The following is a 14,712-nucleotide window of genomic DNA, read 5'->3' as shown; positions in this document are numbered from 1 at the left end:
GCCGGCCCCGGGGCGCCGCCGCCGGCCCCCCGCGAGCCGGGCCGGAGCGGGCCGGGGGAGGGGGGGCTCCGCGCTCCGCCGCGCAGGCCGCCTCGCTCGCCGCGCAGCCGCCGCCGCCGCCGCCGCCGCCGCCTGCAGCGCCGGCCCCAACTTGAAGAGAAAGAAAAGTTTGTTCGGCCGCGGCGGGGGAGGGGCGGGCGCGCGGCGCGGAGCCCGGCCCCCGGCCCCCGCCCCCCGCTCGGCCCCCCGCCCGGCCCGCCCCTGCCCCCCGCATTCCCGCGGGGCCCGGCGCCGCTCCAAACCCCACGGGAGCCGGCCTCCCAGCCCCCGGCCCCCCGAAACCCTGCCCCCACCCCCGGCCCCGGGAGAGCCGCTAAAGGCGGGCCCCCTCCCGTTCTGCGCCCCAGCACTTCGGGGTCCAGGGCCGCTCCCCGCGGTCGCTACCCTTCAATCCGCTCGCTCCCCATGAATGTCGGGGCACCCCAGATCCTTTCCACTTGGCCCACCTGGAGCCTCGGAGGGTCCCCCACCCTATTCCCCTCCACCCCCCGAGCACGCCGGCTATCGTGGCTGAACCCCCTGCCCGCCGTCATCGGAGCAGCCGGGCCCCCCAATTCCCGTGAAAGTCAGAGGCGAACCCCCAACTGCCCCAAACTCCACCGGGCGCAGCCCCCCCAACTCCCGACAAGTCCCGAGGACAGATTCCCTCTCCCGAGCCCCGTGTCCCCGGATTCCCCAGAGCCCTTCCCCCAGCCCCGGCCCGGCCAAGTTCCGGGGCACCGACCCCCCCACCCACCCACCCCCGCTGCCCCACTGCCGCAGGCCGGGGCCTGGGGCTCCCCGACCCCTCCATACCCCGAGGTCCCGCGCGCGCGCGCGCCGCGTCCCCCACCTCGCCCCTCGCAGGCCCTCCGCTCCGGCGCCGCTCCGGTGTCCCCGTCCCCGGGGAAGCGGCGCTGGACTCAGCGGCCACTTAAGATGGCCATCGTGGAGCCGCCGCTGCCCCCGTCGCCTTCCGCCCCGCCCGCCGCTCCGCCCCCCGGGGGGCCCCCGCCGCGCCCCGCCTCGCGCGGGCCTCGGCCGGGCTGGCCGCGGAGCCGCTGCCCCGCGCGCGGGTGACCCGGGGCCAGGCGCGGCCGCGCGGCCAGCCTCCCGCCGCGCCCCGCCCCGAGAGCTGCGGGGAGAGTGACGCGGGGGCGCCCCGCGGTGGTCCCGCGCCCGTCCCGCGCCGCGGCCGTCGGCTCGGGGGACCGAGGAGTACGGAAGGTGACAGCTGCGTGCACCCGGGTATTCTTAGCACCCGCCCCGCCGACTCCCTCCCGCTCCGCAAACTTGAGCCGCGGTGGGCGGGGCGCGCGGCGCGCGGCGCCCGGACCCGGGACCGAGCCTACCTAGGGGCCCGTCCCGCCCCTTCCCCAAAAAAGACCTAGCCGGGGGCGGCGTCTCCCGGGAGCCCGCTTCCTGCCCCGCCCCTCCGCCCCCCCCAACGGTTCCTTAAAGGCGCAGCGCCCGCCGCAGCCGCCGCCTCCCGGGTTCGCGCTCGCCGCTGACCCTGGCACCTGGGAGGGAGCTTGAGCTTTGCCCAGTGGAGCCCGTCTCAAGGCGCAACCTTCGTCGATTTCCAGCATGCAAGTGGCTGGAACAAAGCCTGGGACGTCGCAGAGGGTCTCTTGGGAAGGGGCCGCCCAGACCTGGCAAAAGAATGACCAAGAGACCTCACCTGCCCACATACTCGGTAGTGTCGCTCTTGGCCGCTGCAGGGGCCCAGTAACTCCTCCACCTCCCAATCTCTGCCCGACTTTCCCTACCAGTCACCCCTTGCCATATGGGGAGGAAAGGGGAGTCTGGCACGAGGCGGGCGCACCGGGGACCCGCAGGGAGAGTCCTGGACTTGGAGTCCCCGCAGCTGGCTTATGTATTCCTGACTGCACCCATCACCGGCTTACCTGGTGTTTTCACACGAGTTCCGCGGAGGTCTTCTGAGACTGATTGACTGCTGTTGAGATGTGGAGACAAGAGATTTCCCCAGCAGGAGAAGGGAAGCGGAAAAACCCTGAGATTAACTCCTGGGCGTTGTGCAGACACAGAACAGCCTTGTGAGATAGGTTTGTCTACCTGGGAGGGAACATAGGTGCCCTGGGGAGGCACGGTTCCCGCCCCCTGAGTAAATCCCTAAAAGTTTCCTGCGCTCAGATAGGGCTCTTGCCTTGCACGTGGCTACCCGGGTTTGACAACGCCCCCCACCCCGTATCCCATGTGGCCCCCCCATCCCACCAGGAATGATCCCTGAGCACCGAGTCAGGAGTGTGTGACCCTAAAACAAAATTAAAGTTTCCTGCCCTCTTCCAATTACTTGAGTATTTTTTCTCCTAGGACTTTCCAAACTGCTCCCTCCATTTGGTTCTCTTTCGCCTTCTTTGGGTTCCAAGCCACAACTCTGCTCTTCCCAGGCACCTTTTTGGTGGGGGGCGTGGAGAGGGGGGGAAGGGTTGAGCCACACCCCGCTGTGCTCAAGAGTGACCCCTAGCGGTGCTGAGGAGCCCATATGTGATACCGGGGTTTTGAACCCTGGATCAGAGGGATGCAGGGCACGTGCTTTAACCTCTGTACTAACTCTCCAACCACGTGTCCGTTTTTTGTTGTTGTTTGCTTTTTTGTCTGTTTGGGGGTCACACCGGGCAGTGTTCAGGAGCGTACTCCTGGCTGCACTGAGGGATCACTTCTGGAGGGCTGGGGGTTGGGGGTGGGGCATATGTGGTGCCGGGAATCCAAAGCATGAGGCTACCTTGCATGCTGTACCCACTATACTGTCACCCTACCCACTGTACTATCACTTTGGCCCCGTATGTCCATTTTTTTTTTTTTTGCTTTTTTGGGTCACATCTGGGCCCGCTCAAGCAAATCAATGAATGACGGGAGGACCGTGACCGTGACCATGACCCGGCAATGCACAGGAGTTAGTCCTGGTTCATACACTGAGGAATCATTCCTGGCGGTGCTCAGGGGACCATATGGGATGCTGGGAATCGAACCTGTGTCGGCTGTGTGCAAGGCAAACTCTCTACCCGCTGTGCTATTGCTCCAGCACCCCCCACCCCCCCCCACCCCCCCCCGAGTGTCTATTTTTTTTTTTTACTCCCAGTGGGAATTCAGAACCTTCCCTGGATTCGTCCCCAGCTTTTCCATTGCAGACCTGAGCCCAGAGCCAGACAGACAGAACTGGGGAAAGGGGCATAAGAGAGAACCAGTTTCGTTATAAAGACCTGGATCTGGATTTGGAATTACTGCAGACTGGGTTCACAAGATTTTTAGCATAGGAGCGATAGTGCAGCAGGTAGGGTGTTTGCCTTGCACATGGCACAGTTTGATGTCGTCCCCAAGCACTGCCAGGAGTAATTCTGAGTCCGGAGCCAGGAATAACCGCTGGTCATCTCCTGGTATGGCCCCCAAATGGGAAAACAACAACAACAAAAGATGTTTAGCCTAAAGCATCTTTATCTTTCACAGTCCTGAAGCAAGGAAGAACTGTTACCTTTATTTTGCTGAGGAGGAAACAAAGGTTGAGAGCAGTCAAGCACTATTTCATGCCCTACGTAGCAGCACTGGGCTTCAAACCCAAGTCTCATTACTCTAATCAGAAGGAATCCAAAAGCAATGGAATCTCTCCCCGACCCACCCACTACATCCTGAGTAAAATGCATCAGGCATGAATGTATCAGTCTATTTAGTAGGTTGGCTGTCAGAGCAACCCCACCCAGAGCAGGAACTGCATGACAGAGAGATGGGGAATGGATGGAAGCACACATAGGGCGCCCTCATTTGTGGGCACTCTGTGGGATCCAGCCTAGTCATTAAAGCTGGGGCCAGGCCAGTGGGGCCAGGCTTGAGGAGGGCTGGACTCAGGCATGAAACCAGAATGCTCACATCTACATCATCCATACTGGGAGATGTCCAGTCCCATGAGGAATCGCCACCTCATTCATAGCCCCTCATTCAGCGTAGAAGCTGGCTACCTCACTATTGGGTTGCCTTGGTCCAGGTCGTGCAGTAGTTGCTGCTGACCTTGCTGATCTGACTCCAGAGACTCCCAAACAGGGTGTCAGGGGTGGCAAAGAGGGACTCAAAAGTGCGGCCCCTGATTCTTGTGGAACATTTGTTAGATCCTATAGAGGGAGAAGGGAGATATAAATGTCCAGCATCTAAGTCCAAAGTTTACTTATGGTCACACCCAGAAATCCTCACTCCACCCCAAAATTCTCAGGCTTCCTTTATCCAGACACCTCTTCCATCAGTCTTCCGGACCCTCACTTGAGGTCCGTTGTGCCAGCTGCTCTTGCAGGTGGAGGTGGTGTGGCAGTCCTCCCCCAGCGCTCAGAGTCCTCCCTCATCTCCCTTCGTCCTCCCCATGCAGTCTTTCCCCAGTACTCACGGTCCTCCTTGAGTGCTTAAGGTCCTCCGCAGCACTCACAATCCTCCCCTTGAAATCCTCCCTCAGTGCTCACAATCCTCTTTATCAGCATAGGATCTCACACCAGCTCTAGTTCGCAGGGAAGCAGAGAGGGAAGAAGGGGAGGGCCACCCTCATCCAGGGATGTTGCCGGGAGGGAACTTAATGGGATGCCCAGTACCTGCTCCATCAAGGGCACTTGCAGGCAGGCTTCCTCTGGTCAACCTGGTCCCACTTGAAGTTGTACAGGAGGGCGGTGTCCTTGTTGGGGGTGTGGCTGGAGCTGACTGAACAGCAGGGGCTGCCCTGAGTTGGTTGGTTGGTTGTCCTAGAAGCACTCGTGGTGAGGGTCCCTTCATCTTTCGCCCTTTATTTTGGAAGAGACTCTATCTGGTGTTCAGTGACTCCGGGCCCCTTACTTGCTATTTTAAAACATTACAACAGTATTCATTTATTTATGTTTTATTTGGGGGCCACATCCGGCAGTGCTCAGGGCTTACTGCTGGCTCTGTGCTCAGGAATCACTCCTGGCAGGGCTCGGAGGACTGTATGGGGTGCCGGGAATTGAATCAGGGTTGGTCATGTGTAGGCAAGTGCCCTCCCCACTGTACTATGGCACCGGCCTCTATCTTAGCTCATGTAAGCTGCCAATAGAGCTCATCTGTCTTCCTTTGTAGAGGTCTCATCATGACTCTGAGAATAAACACAAACATCCTATTTTATTAGGCTTCTAGTCACACCAGAGAATACTGTCCCATCTGTCCCTGTCCTCCTGTTGTTCATCAATTTGCTCGAGCGGTCCCAGTAACGTCTCCATTGTGACAATTGTTACAGTGTTTGGCATATCGGATACGTCACGGGGAGCTTGCCAGGCTTTGCCATGCGGGCAAGATACTCTTGGTAGCTTGCCGGGTTCTCCAAGAGGGGCGGAGGAATCAAACCCGGGTCAGCCATGTTGGCCACTTGCAAAGCAAACACCCTACCTGCTGTGCTATCGCTCCAGCCCATCAGAGAATACATACTGAAATATATGCTAACTTATTGTAAGTTACTTTTCTTCTATTTATCTATTAATGATAAAGAATTCTGTTGATTTTTTTTTAATCAAATGTGTGAACAGTTTCTATTAATTAGGTTTTAGCTTCACTTCAGGACAGAAAGGAGAGCCTCTCTACATAAAAACAGAGATCTGGAGGACTTGGAGGAACAGCCCAGGGGCTTAGAGCACCTGCGTGCAAGCATATGGTCATGAGTTCAAATCCCTGGTGCCCCTGGTGCCCCACATGTGTAGAACATAGTCCTGGAAGCTCTGTGGTATGTGAGCCCAGGTGCCTCGAGTGAGTTCTGATGTGTGTCACCACTTCGAGTCATCACAACAATAAAAACAACATCAACAGGGTGGGAACCATAGTATAAGAGTTAAAGGCACTTGCCTTACACACAGCTGACCTGGGTTTGATCCCAACACCACATAGGGGCCCTCACCAGGAGAATTAAGAGTAAGCCCTGAGTGGTAGTAGTCCCCCTCCGCCCCCTATCCAAGAAGAAACCCACAACAACAAGGAAGGAAGGAAAATGAGGGAATTAAAAATCAACTATTGGGGCTGGAGCAATGAATGTCACAGCGGGTAGGGTGTTTGTCTTGCACGCAGCAGACCCGGGTTCGATTCCCAGCATCCCATATGGTGCCCTGAGCACCGCCAGGAGTAATTCCTGAGTGCATGAGCCAGGAATAACACCTGTGCATCGCCGGGTGTGACCCAAAAAGAAAAAAAAATCAACCATTGAGATTGTACTTATAGGGGGGTAAAGGAGACAAGGGAATCTAGCAGGGCTGCAGAAGACTGGTCACATTTTTATGTAATGTGAGACTGTCCCCACCGTGCCCTGGGTCACACTCAAAGGACCCGTTCCCCAAAGGCTGACCCTCTCCCAGCCCTCGGGGTAACCAGCCTGCTCATACCCTCCCCCATCACCAAGCCAGGCATGCACAGTTCCCCTGTGCGTGTTTGCTTCTGTGGGCCTCAGTTTCCTCTTTGGCCTCAGGTGGAGGAGAAGGTTATCCATGCCACCCCACCCCAGACGACCCAGCATAGAATCCTGGCGAGAGCCTGGTGCCCCATGGGCACAGGGCATGATCAGTGGGGGGTGAGTGGGTGGGGGGAGATGTTTGTGCTGACAGATTCCCTTTTTTTTTATTTGCTTGCTTTTGACCACACCTCAGGGTGGAAGGGATGCTCTTGGTACAGTGCTCAGGGGTCACTCCCAACTGTGCTCAGGAAACGAACGGTTCCAGGGATCAAACCCAGGCCTCCTGCCTGCCTACCTCACCTCTTTAACAATCTCCCCAGCCCCGACCTGACAGATCCTCTTTTCTCAGGAAGTCACTGAAGAAAATCGGTGAAGGCACCCCTTTGCTCCCACCCTTCCTTCCTCTCCCACAGCAATAACTCAGGGTGTGTGTGTGGGAGGAGCAGAAGGGGGAGGGGGAGGGGTCTGGTCACACCACACATCCGAGAGTCTGCCTCTGTCCCATGGAGCTAGGTGTCTGCCCATCTGTCCATCTGTCAGTCTGTCCGTTCGTCTGTACAGATGCTGAGTCATCTGTCCTGTCCAGGGAAGCTACCAGTTCCAAAGCAGTGGCAGGAGCATCTCTGCCTCTGAAGGATGCCAGGGATGAGAGCACCATGCAGAGAACCCCAGTAACCCTGCCTTAGCCTCCCCATGTCCACCGGAAACATGGGATCAGACCTGCTGCCTTCATTCCTGACTACCTGAGTGAGGCTCCCCAAGACTATGTAGAAATAGCAGGGCCCGGAGAGATAGGACAGCGGGGAGGACGCTTGCCTTGCAAGTGGCAGAACAGGGTTTAGTCCACACCATTCCATTTGGTCCCAAGCACGTTCAACAAGGTATCTGGGATTTAGAGGAAGGGAATTTTTTTCTGGAGTTGGAGGAGACGCCTTATGCCTACCCCTTCTCTCGGGGCTTTACACAGTGATGAAACTACTCGGGTCCAGGCCCTGCTCCTCTTCAGAGAGCCAGGGACACTCGGCACAGCACCCCATCCCGGGCTCTGCAGGGAAATACTGATTGGCCCTGAGTGTCATCCTGGGCCAACCCCTGCTCTGCTGACTTCTCCGGAGGGACCTGGGGAGCCAGCGAGGGAGCACCAGGAGGATGTTATTTGCTTAAAGGAGGCAGAAATAGAAAGTGTGGTAGGTTTTAAGAATCTTTGCTTCCTCAAACCTGTCCCTTCCCTCTTCTGAAAACCATGTCCTCACTCCCCTTCTCCCCTCCTACCCCTTTGTAACTCTGACCTCTTCAGTTCTCTCTGAACTAATGCACCAGATTCCTCTTAAAAAAAAAAAAAAAGAACTGAGGGGCTGAGGAGAGAGCTCAAAGGAACGGAACACAGGCCTGACCCGCTTGTGCAAGGCCCCAACTTCGGTCCCCAGCACTGCATGGCTGCCAAGAAAACTTCACGCTCGGAGTAGATCTGGTAGATCCTCATCACAGCTGGACCTGACCCAGTTACCAGGAGCCCCAGAGCCCCTGAGCATTGCTTAGAAGATGCCCCCCACACACATCCATCAGGAAGACAAACACATAAGCCCCTTGGGGCTGGAATGAGAACTCAGCAGGCAGGAGGCGGATTTGATCCCCAGCACCGCATGAACACTACCAAGAGCGACCCCTGATGGGGCTGGAGTGATAGCACAGCGGGTAGGGTGTTTGCCTTCCACCCGGCTGATCCAGGTTCGATTCCCAGCACCCCATGTGGTCCCCTGAGCATCACCAGGAGTAATTCCTGAGTGCAGAACCAGGAGTAGTGACCCCTGTGCATTGCCGGGTGTGACCCAAAAAGAAAAAAAAGAGTGACCCCTGAGCACAGAAACTCAACACCCCTCAAAAAGAAAAGAAACTTGAAAAAATAGGTAAAGGGATATACATGAAAACCTTTCTGTATCTATTGCAAACCATATGCCCAGAAGGAGAAAGAGAGAGAGAGAGAGAGAGAGAGAGAGAGAGAGAGAGAGAGAGAGAGAGAGAGGTGTATAGGCAGGCTGGGGAAAAAAAAAGGCAGGCTGGGGGTGGAGGGGTGGGATTGGGGGGGTGAAAGGAGGGAAATTGGGGACCCCTGTGCTGGGAAATGTACACTGGTTCAGAGACAGATGTTGGAACTGTATGACTGAAACTTCATCATGAACAGCTTTGCAAGGATCTATATCACAATGATTCAATAAAAAAAATTAATAAATTTGGGTACTGGAGCTATAGTACAGTGGGTAGGGCTTTTGCATTGCATGCGACCGACAGGAGTTCAATCCCCAGCATTCCATATGGTCCCCCGAGCACCGCCAGAAGTAATTCCTGAGTGCAGAGCCAGGAGTAACCCCTGCGAATATCTGGCATGACCCAAAAAGCAAATAATAATAATAATAATAATTTTTTTTTCTTTTTGGATCACACCCAGCAATGCACAGGGGTTACTCCTGGCTTATGCACTCAGGAATTACTTCTGGCAGTATTCAGGGGACCATATGGGATGCTGGGAATCGAACCTGGGTAAATAAATAAATTTATTTTAAAAGCCCTTTGGACCGAGGGATGACAAGAAAATCCCACGTTGTTGTGGGCCTGGAGTAGCTGAAAGGGCTGAAATGCATGACTGGCATTCAGTAACACCAGGTTCAATTTCTGGCACTTCATGGTCCCCCAAGCACCAATGGGAGTGGTTCCCAAACACCACCAGGTATGACTCGAAAAGAAATAAATGTCTCCCATGTCTGAGAGCCCGAGAGTCACGAGAGACACAAGGCAGAAGTTCTCTGTGGAGGGGCCAGCGAGATAGAGGAGATAAGTCGCTTGCCTTGAACACAGCTGCTTTGGCTGACAGGTTTGAATCCTTGGCACCACATCTGGTCCTCTGAGCACACCAAGGGTAGATCATTAGCACAGAGCCAGGAATAGCTCCTGGATGTCATCAGGTATGGCCCCCAAATCCAAAAATAAAATAAGTGAATCAAGATGGAACCCGGGTGAACCACATGCAAGGCAAATTCCTTAACCCTTAACTATCTCTCAGATTCCAAGAAGGGTGTTAGGAGGGACCCTGTCCAGGGCTTGATGACCCACTGTATGTGCAGACGGTGAGGGAGGTCTTAGGGACTTTCAGCAATTAGGAACTCCAGTGTCAGAGCCAAGCTATAGACCTGTAATACATTGGGGACGGGATAATGGGGGTTGAGAGGCGGTAATAAGCATATAACTTAAACACTAAAATTTTTGTTTGTTTTTATTGGTGGAGGGGGATCATACCCAGAGATGTTCAGGGCTTACTCCTGACTCTGCACTCAGAAATTATTCTTGGTGGTGCTCAGGGGACCATGTGGGATGCCTGGGGTTGAACCCGAGTGAGTCACATGCAAGTCAAGGGTCCTACCCACTTAACAGGTTCAATCCCCAGTGCCGCATGTGATCTCCTGAGCACAACCAGGAGTGACCCCTGGACACAGGCCATGAGTAAGCCTTGAGCACTGCCAGGTGTGGCCCCCAAGCCAAAACTAAAACCAAACTAAAGCACCTTTCTTAAATTAATTTCCTTGCCTGTGGGTGGGATTGGGTCTCCCCTCTTGTGCTTTCTTCCCCTTCCCCACAGGAACTCCACAAGAGAGATACTTTCTCTCTGCTTAAATCCTCCTTCCCCTCAGTCACCTTCTCGAGACATCTTTCCTAAGCCTGCTTTGCGTCTGGGAGGAGCACAGCGAGGGGTATCCCCCAAGCCCCACGGGGTGGGACCCAAACACAGCAACAACAGCAGAACAATTTGGGCCCGAGAGCTAACTCAGTGGACTGGAGCACTTGCCTTGCACACAGAGACCCTGGGTTCTATCCCTGGCCACATGGTGACCTCAGCACCCCAGGAGCAATGCCTGGACACTAAGCAAGAACATCCCCTGAACAAGTACAAATGTTATTCAATCCCCTGCAATTCCCCCAAAAAAAGACTCAAAATCAACATTTTTTTTTTTTGCTTTTTTGGGTCACACCCGGCGATGCACAGGGGTTACTCCTGGCTCATGCACTCAGGAATTACTCCTGGTGGTGCTCAGGGGACCATATAGGATGCTGGGAATCGAACCTGGTCGGCCACTTGCAAGGCAGATGCCCTACCTGCTGTCCTATCACTCCAGCCCCATCAAAAATCAACAAATTTTTTAAAATAACTAGGGCTGGAGTGATAGGACAGCAGGTAGGGTGTTTGCCTTGCTCGCGGCCGATCCCGGTTCGATTCCCAGCGTCCCATATGGTCCCCCGAACACCGCCAGGAGTAATTCCTGAGTGCTGAGCCAGGAGTAACCCCTGTGCATTGCTGAGTGTGACCAAAAAAAAAAAGCTATGCGGGGATTGGGATGGGGGGGCAGAGGACACGATGAAGTTGGGTGTTGCTGGAACTGGTAGAGTGCTTGCTGTGCAGACCTGGCTTCTTATACCCCCCCGACCCCCTCCCCCACAACACCAGGAGTAATTCCTGAGTGCAGAGCCAGGAATAAGCCCTGTGTATTGCTGGGTATGGCAAAAAAAAAAACTAACTAAATAAATAAGTCAGTATGTAGGAACTGGCTGGAGAGAGAACCCACAGGGCAAACTGTATGCTTCATTCAGTCCCCAGCACCTACGGTCCTCTGAGCACCACAGGGGAGCAACCCCTGAGCACCAAGCCAGGCAAAGCACTCAAGTACCACAGACTGTGGCACCCCCACCCCCACCAAAATGAAGAAAAACACAAAAGTTATATGGGAGAAAGCGTGGCTCATACTGAGTAGGTTTACTGAGTAGGTTCTGTTCATTTATGAGGGTAGATACAAGTCCACGCTGAGACAGAAGTCTAAATTAAGAGGGGAAAATATTCTCAAATCTGAGAAATGATTTCTTACCTTCTGGTTTTTGTTTGGGGACCACACCCAGCGATGTTCAAGGGTGACTCCTAGCTCTGCACTCAGGAATCACTCCTGGTGGTGCTGGGGGATTATATGGGATACTGGGGACCAAACCTGGGTCAGCCACATGCAAAGTAAACACCTTACCTGCTGTACTATCGCTCTTGTCCCGTTTTTTTTTTTTCTTTTTGGGTCACACCCAGCGATGCACAGGAGTTACTCCTGGTTCACGCACTCAGGAATCTCTCCTGATGGTGCTCGGGAGACCATATGGGATGCTGGGAATCGAACCTGGGTCTGCTGTGTGCAAGGCAAATGCCCTACCCACTGTGCTATTGCTCCAGCCCGCCCCCCCTTTTCTTAAGCCTTTTAAAATACTAACATTGGAGCCAGAATAGCAGTACAAGAGGTAGGGAGTTTGCCTTACACATAGCCGACCCAAGTTCAATCCCCAGCTTCCCGTGTGGTTACCCAAGCACGAGCGCAGTCAGGAGTAAGTCCTGAACATTGCAGAGTGTGACCCCAAAACAAAACCAAAAATATCATGGTCAAATACACATTGACATAATATACATTAGCACAGTGAGTAGGGAGTTTGCCCTGCACGCGGCCGACCTGGGTTCAATTCCTCTGCCCCTCTTGGAGAGCCCAGCAAGCTATCGAAAGTATCCCGCCCGCATGGTAAATTCTGGCAAGCTACCTGTGACATGCCAGACACAGTAACAACAAAGTCTCCAATGGAGACGTTACTGGGCCCGCTCGAGCAAATCGACGATCAACGGGAGGGCCTGTACCTTTACCTGTGACATGTTGGATATGCCAAAAAAAAAGTAACAACAAGTCTCACAATGGAGACATTACTGGTGCCCGCTTGAGCAAATCAATAAACAACAGGAGGACAGTGCTACAGTGCTACCTTAGCTGATACCCTTTTCCATCCCTGCAGTGCCAGATCCAGTAGTGTCGAGCCTGGCAGTCAGGTGCTTTGCCCCCAGATGCAGCTCCGCTGCTCAGAGGTGCTTGTGGCCATGGGATCCACATTCAGTAGGACTGTGTGATGCAGTCTCACATGCATGGAATGTGCTCCAGCCCTCGGGCTGTCTCTCTGGCCCTTACAACTACCTTCTTAAACACTTTGCATGTGAGACTGAAGATATGAGCCGGTAGGGCACTCACCATGCCCACCGCCAACCCAGGTTATATCTCCAACCATGCATGATCCCTTGTGCCCATCAGGAGTGACCCCTGAGTGCAGAGTCAGGAATAAGCCTTGAGGTTGAGAGATAGTTCAGCATGTAGGACTCTTACCTTGCATGCAGCCTTCTCAGGTTCATTCCTTTGTATCCCAAATGGTCCTCACGCACTCGCCAGGAATAATTTCTGAGTGCAGAGCCAGGGTTAACCCCTGGTCATTACCAGGTATGGCAAAAATAACAGAAAAAAAAAAGTAAAAAGACTTGGAGAATGAGGGCCAAACATTCCTGGGCCCTGTGTGACACGTGAGGTCACATGGCAGGCTGAACTTGGGCCTTTGGGCTTCCTGGCCAATGTTCCCACGTAGAGTCCAGCTCGCCCCGCCTTCAGCTCTGATTGTGGCATCTGGATCTTCTCTTGCTTCAGCTTCCTTTCAGGATCTCCAGCCTGGGCTAATTCCTGAGAGCAGAGCCAGGAGTAAGCCCTGAGCACATCCGGATGTGACCCCCTCACCCCCTAGAAAAAGGACTAAGCCCTGAGCACTGTGACCCAAGAAACAAACACGTTTTGTATATAATTCAGTAATGTTAAATATATTCACCTAATTATTCAGTGCCTCCTACGGAACTCTTTCGTCCTGAAACTCAGTTTCCATTGCTACCAGCAGTTTCCCTGTCTCTTCCCCACCCCTTCTCCCCGGCAGCCACTTCCTGCCTCTGTAGATTTGGCTGGATATGCTTGGGTGGGTTTGAGGCATGGACTGCTGTGGATAACTTCCCACATTTCTCTACTGACTGGGGGGGAGGTTGGGCATCTTCTCATAGGTTTGTTTGTTGTTGTCTTCTAGATAGGCCACTTATCAGATAAAAAATGCAAATACTTGCTCCCATTCTGTAGATTGCCTTTTACTCTGTTAATATAGAGGAGTTTAAAATTTTGGCGTATTTTGAAATGAAAAAAATTTTTGATGTATTTCAACTCATCAATTTATCTTCTTTGTTTTGGGGCCACACCCACCAGTGCTTAGGGCCTACTCCTAGCTCTGCACTCAGGGATCGCTCCTAGCAGACTTGGGGGACCATATAGGGTGCTGGGGATTTGCAAACCTGGGTCAGGGATTTGCAAGGCAAACGCCCTGCTCGCTGTACTATCTCTAGGGCCCTTATCTGTTTCTTCTGGGCTTGTACTTTTGCTGGCATATTCAAGAAATTGTTGCTAAATATAATGTCACAAAGCTCTTCCCCTGTTTTCTTTTTCTTTCTTTTTTTTTTTAAGTAAAAACTGATTTTATTTGGAGGTTTTTAGGAAGGGGGAGGAGGGAGAGAAAATGAGAGAACGTGCTCAAGAGAGAGCACAGTTTTCTCCAGAGACAGAAAGAGCCTCTACACACATCCCAGCATTAGATATGAAAGTACACCTCTCAAGAGGGGGGATGCAGGGGACACATGTGCTTGGCCACGTGGACACAAGCAGCAAATGGTCTCCGCAGCATATCCACCTTCCCTTGTTTCCTTAAGTAGTTGTTAGGCTTTGGGGGAGTGATTTGGGCCATCACTGTCTGTGCTCAGGGATCACTCCTGGTGGAGTTTTTGAGGAATCATAAGTGGTTACAAGAAATCAAACTCGGCTTGGCATCTGCAAGGCAAGCGCCCTACCCACTGTATTACCTCTTTGCCCTACAATTTAATTTAACCCATTTTGAATTTTAAAATTATTTTGATATAAAATTAGTATCCAGGGGGCCTCAGAGATACTACAACAGGGAGAGCACTTGCCTTGCATGTGGCTGATGTACGTTTGATGCCCAGCGCCCCAGATGGCCCCCAAACCCCACCAGGGGGACCATCTGGGGTGCTGGGGATTCCTGAGTGCAGAGCCAGGAGTAAGCTCTGAGCACCATTGGGTGTCGCCCCCCCCCAAAATTAATTGATGATCTGATTAATTTTTTGGTTTTGGGTACACACAGGAGTGCTCAGGGATTATTCTTGGTTTCGTGTTCAAGGGTCACTCCTGGGAATCAATCCTGGGTCACCAGCAAGTATGAAATATACATGCAGCCTGTTGAACTCAGATTTCACAAAGTTAACCTTTCTTTTTTTTATCTTAGCTTTTTTATTTTTGTTTTTG

This window comes from Sorex fumeus, unplaced genomic scaffold, assembly GCF_029834395.1.
Source record: "Sorex fumeus unplaced genomic scaffold, SorFum_2.1 ptg000030l, whole genome shotgun sequence".
Taxonomy (NCBI): Eukaryota; Metazoa; Chordata; class Mammalia; order Eulipotyphla; family Soricidae; genus Sorex; species Sorex fumeus.
This window is presented reverse-complemented; position numbering follows the sequence as displayed.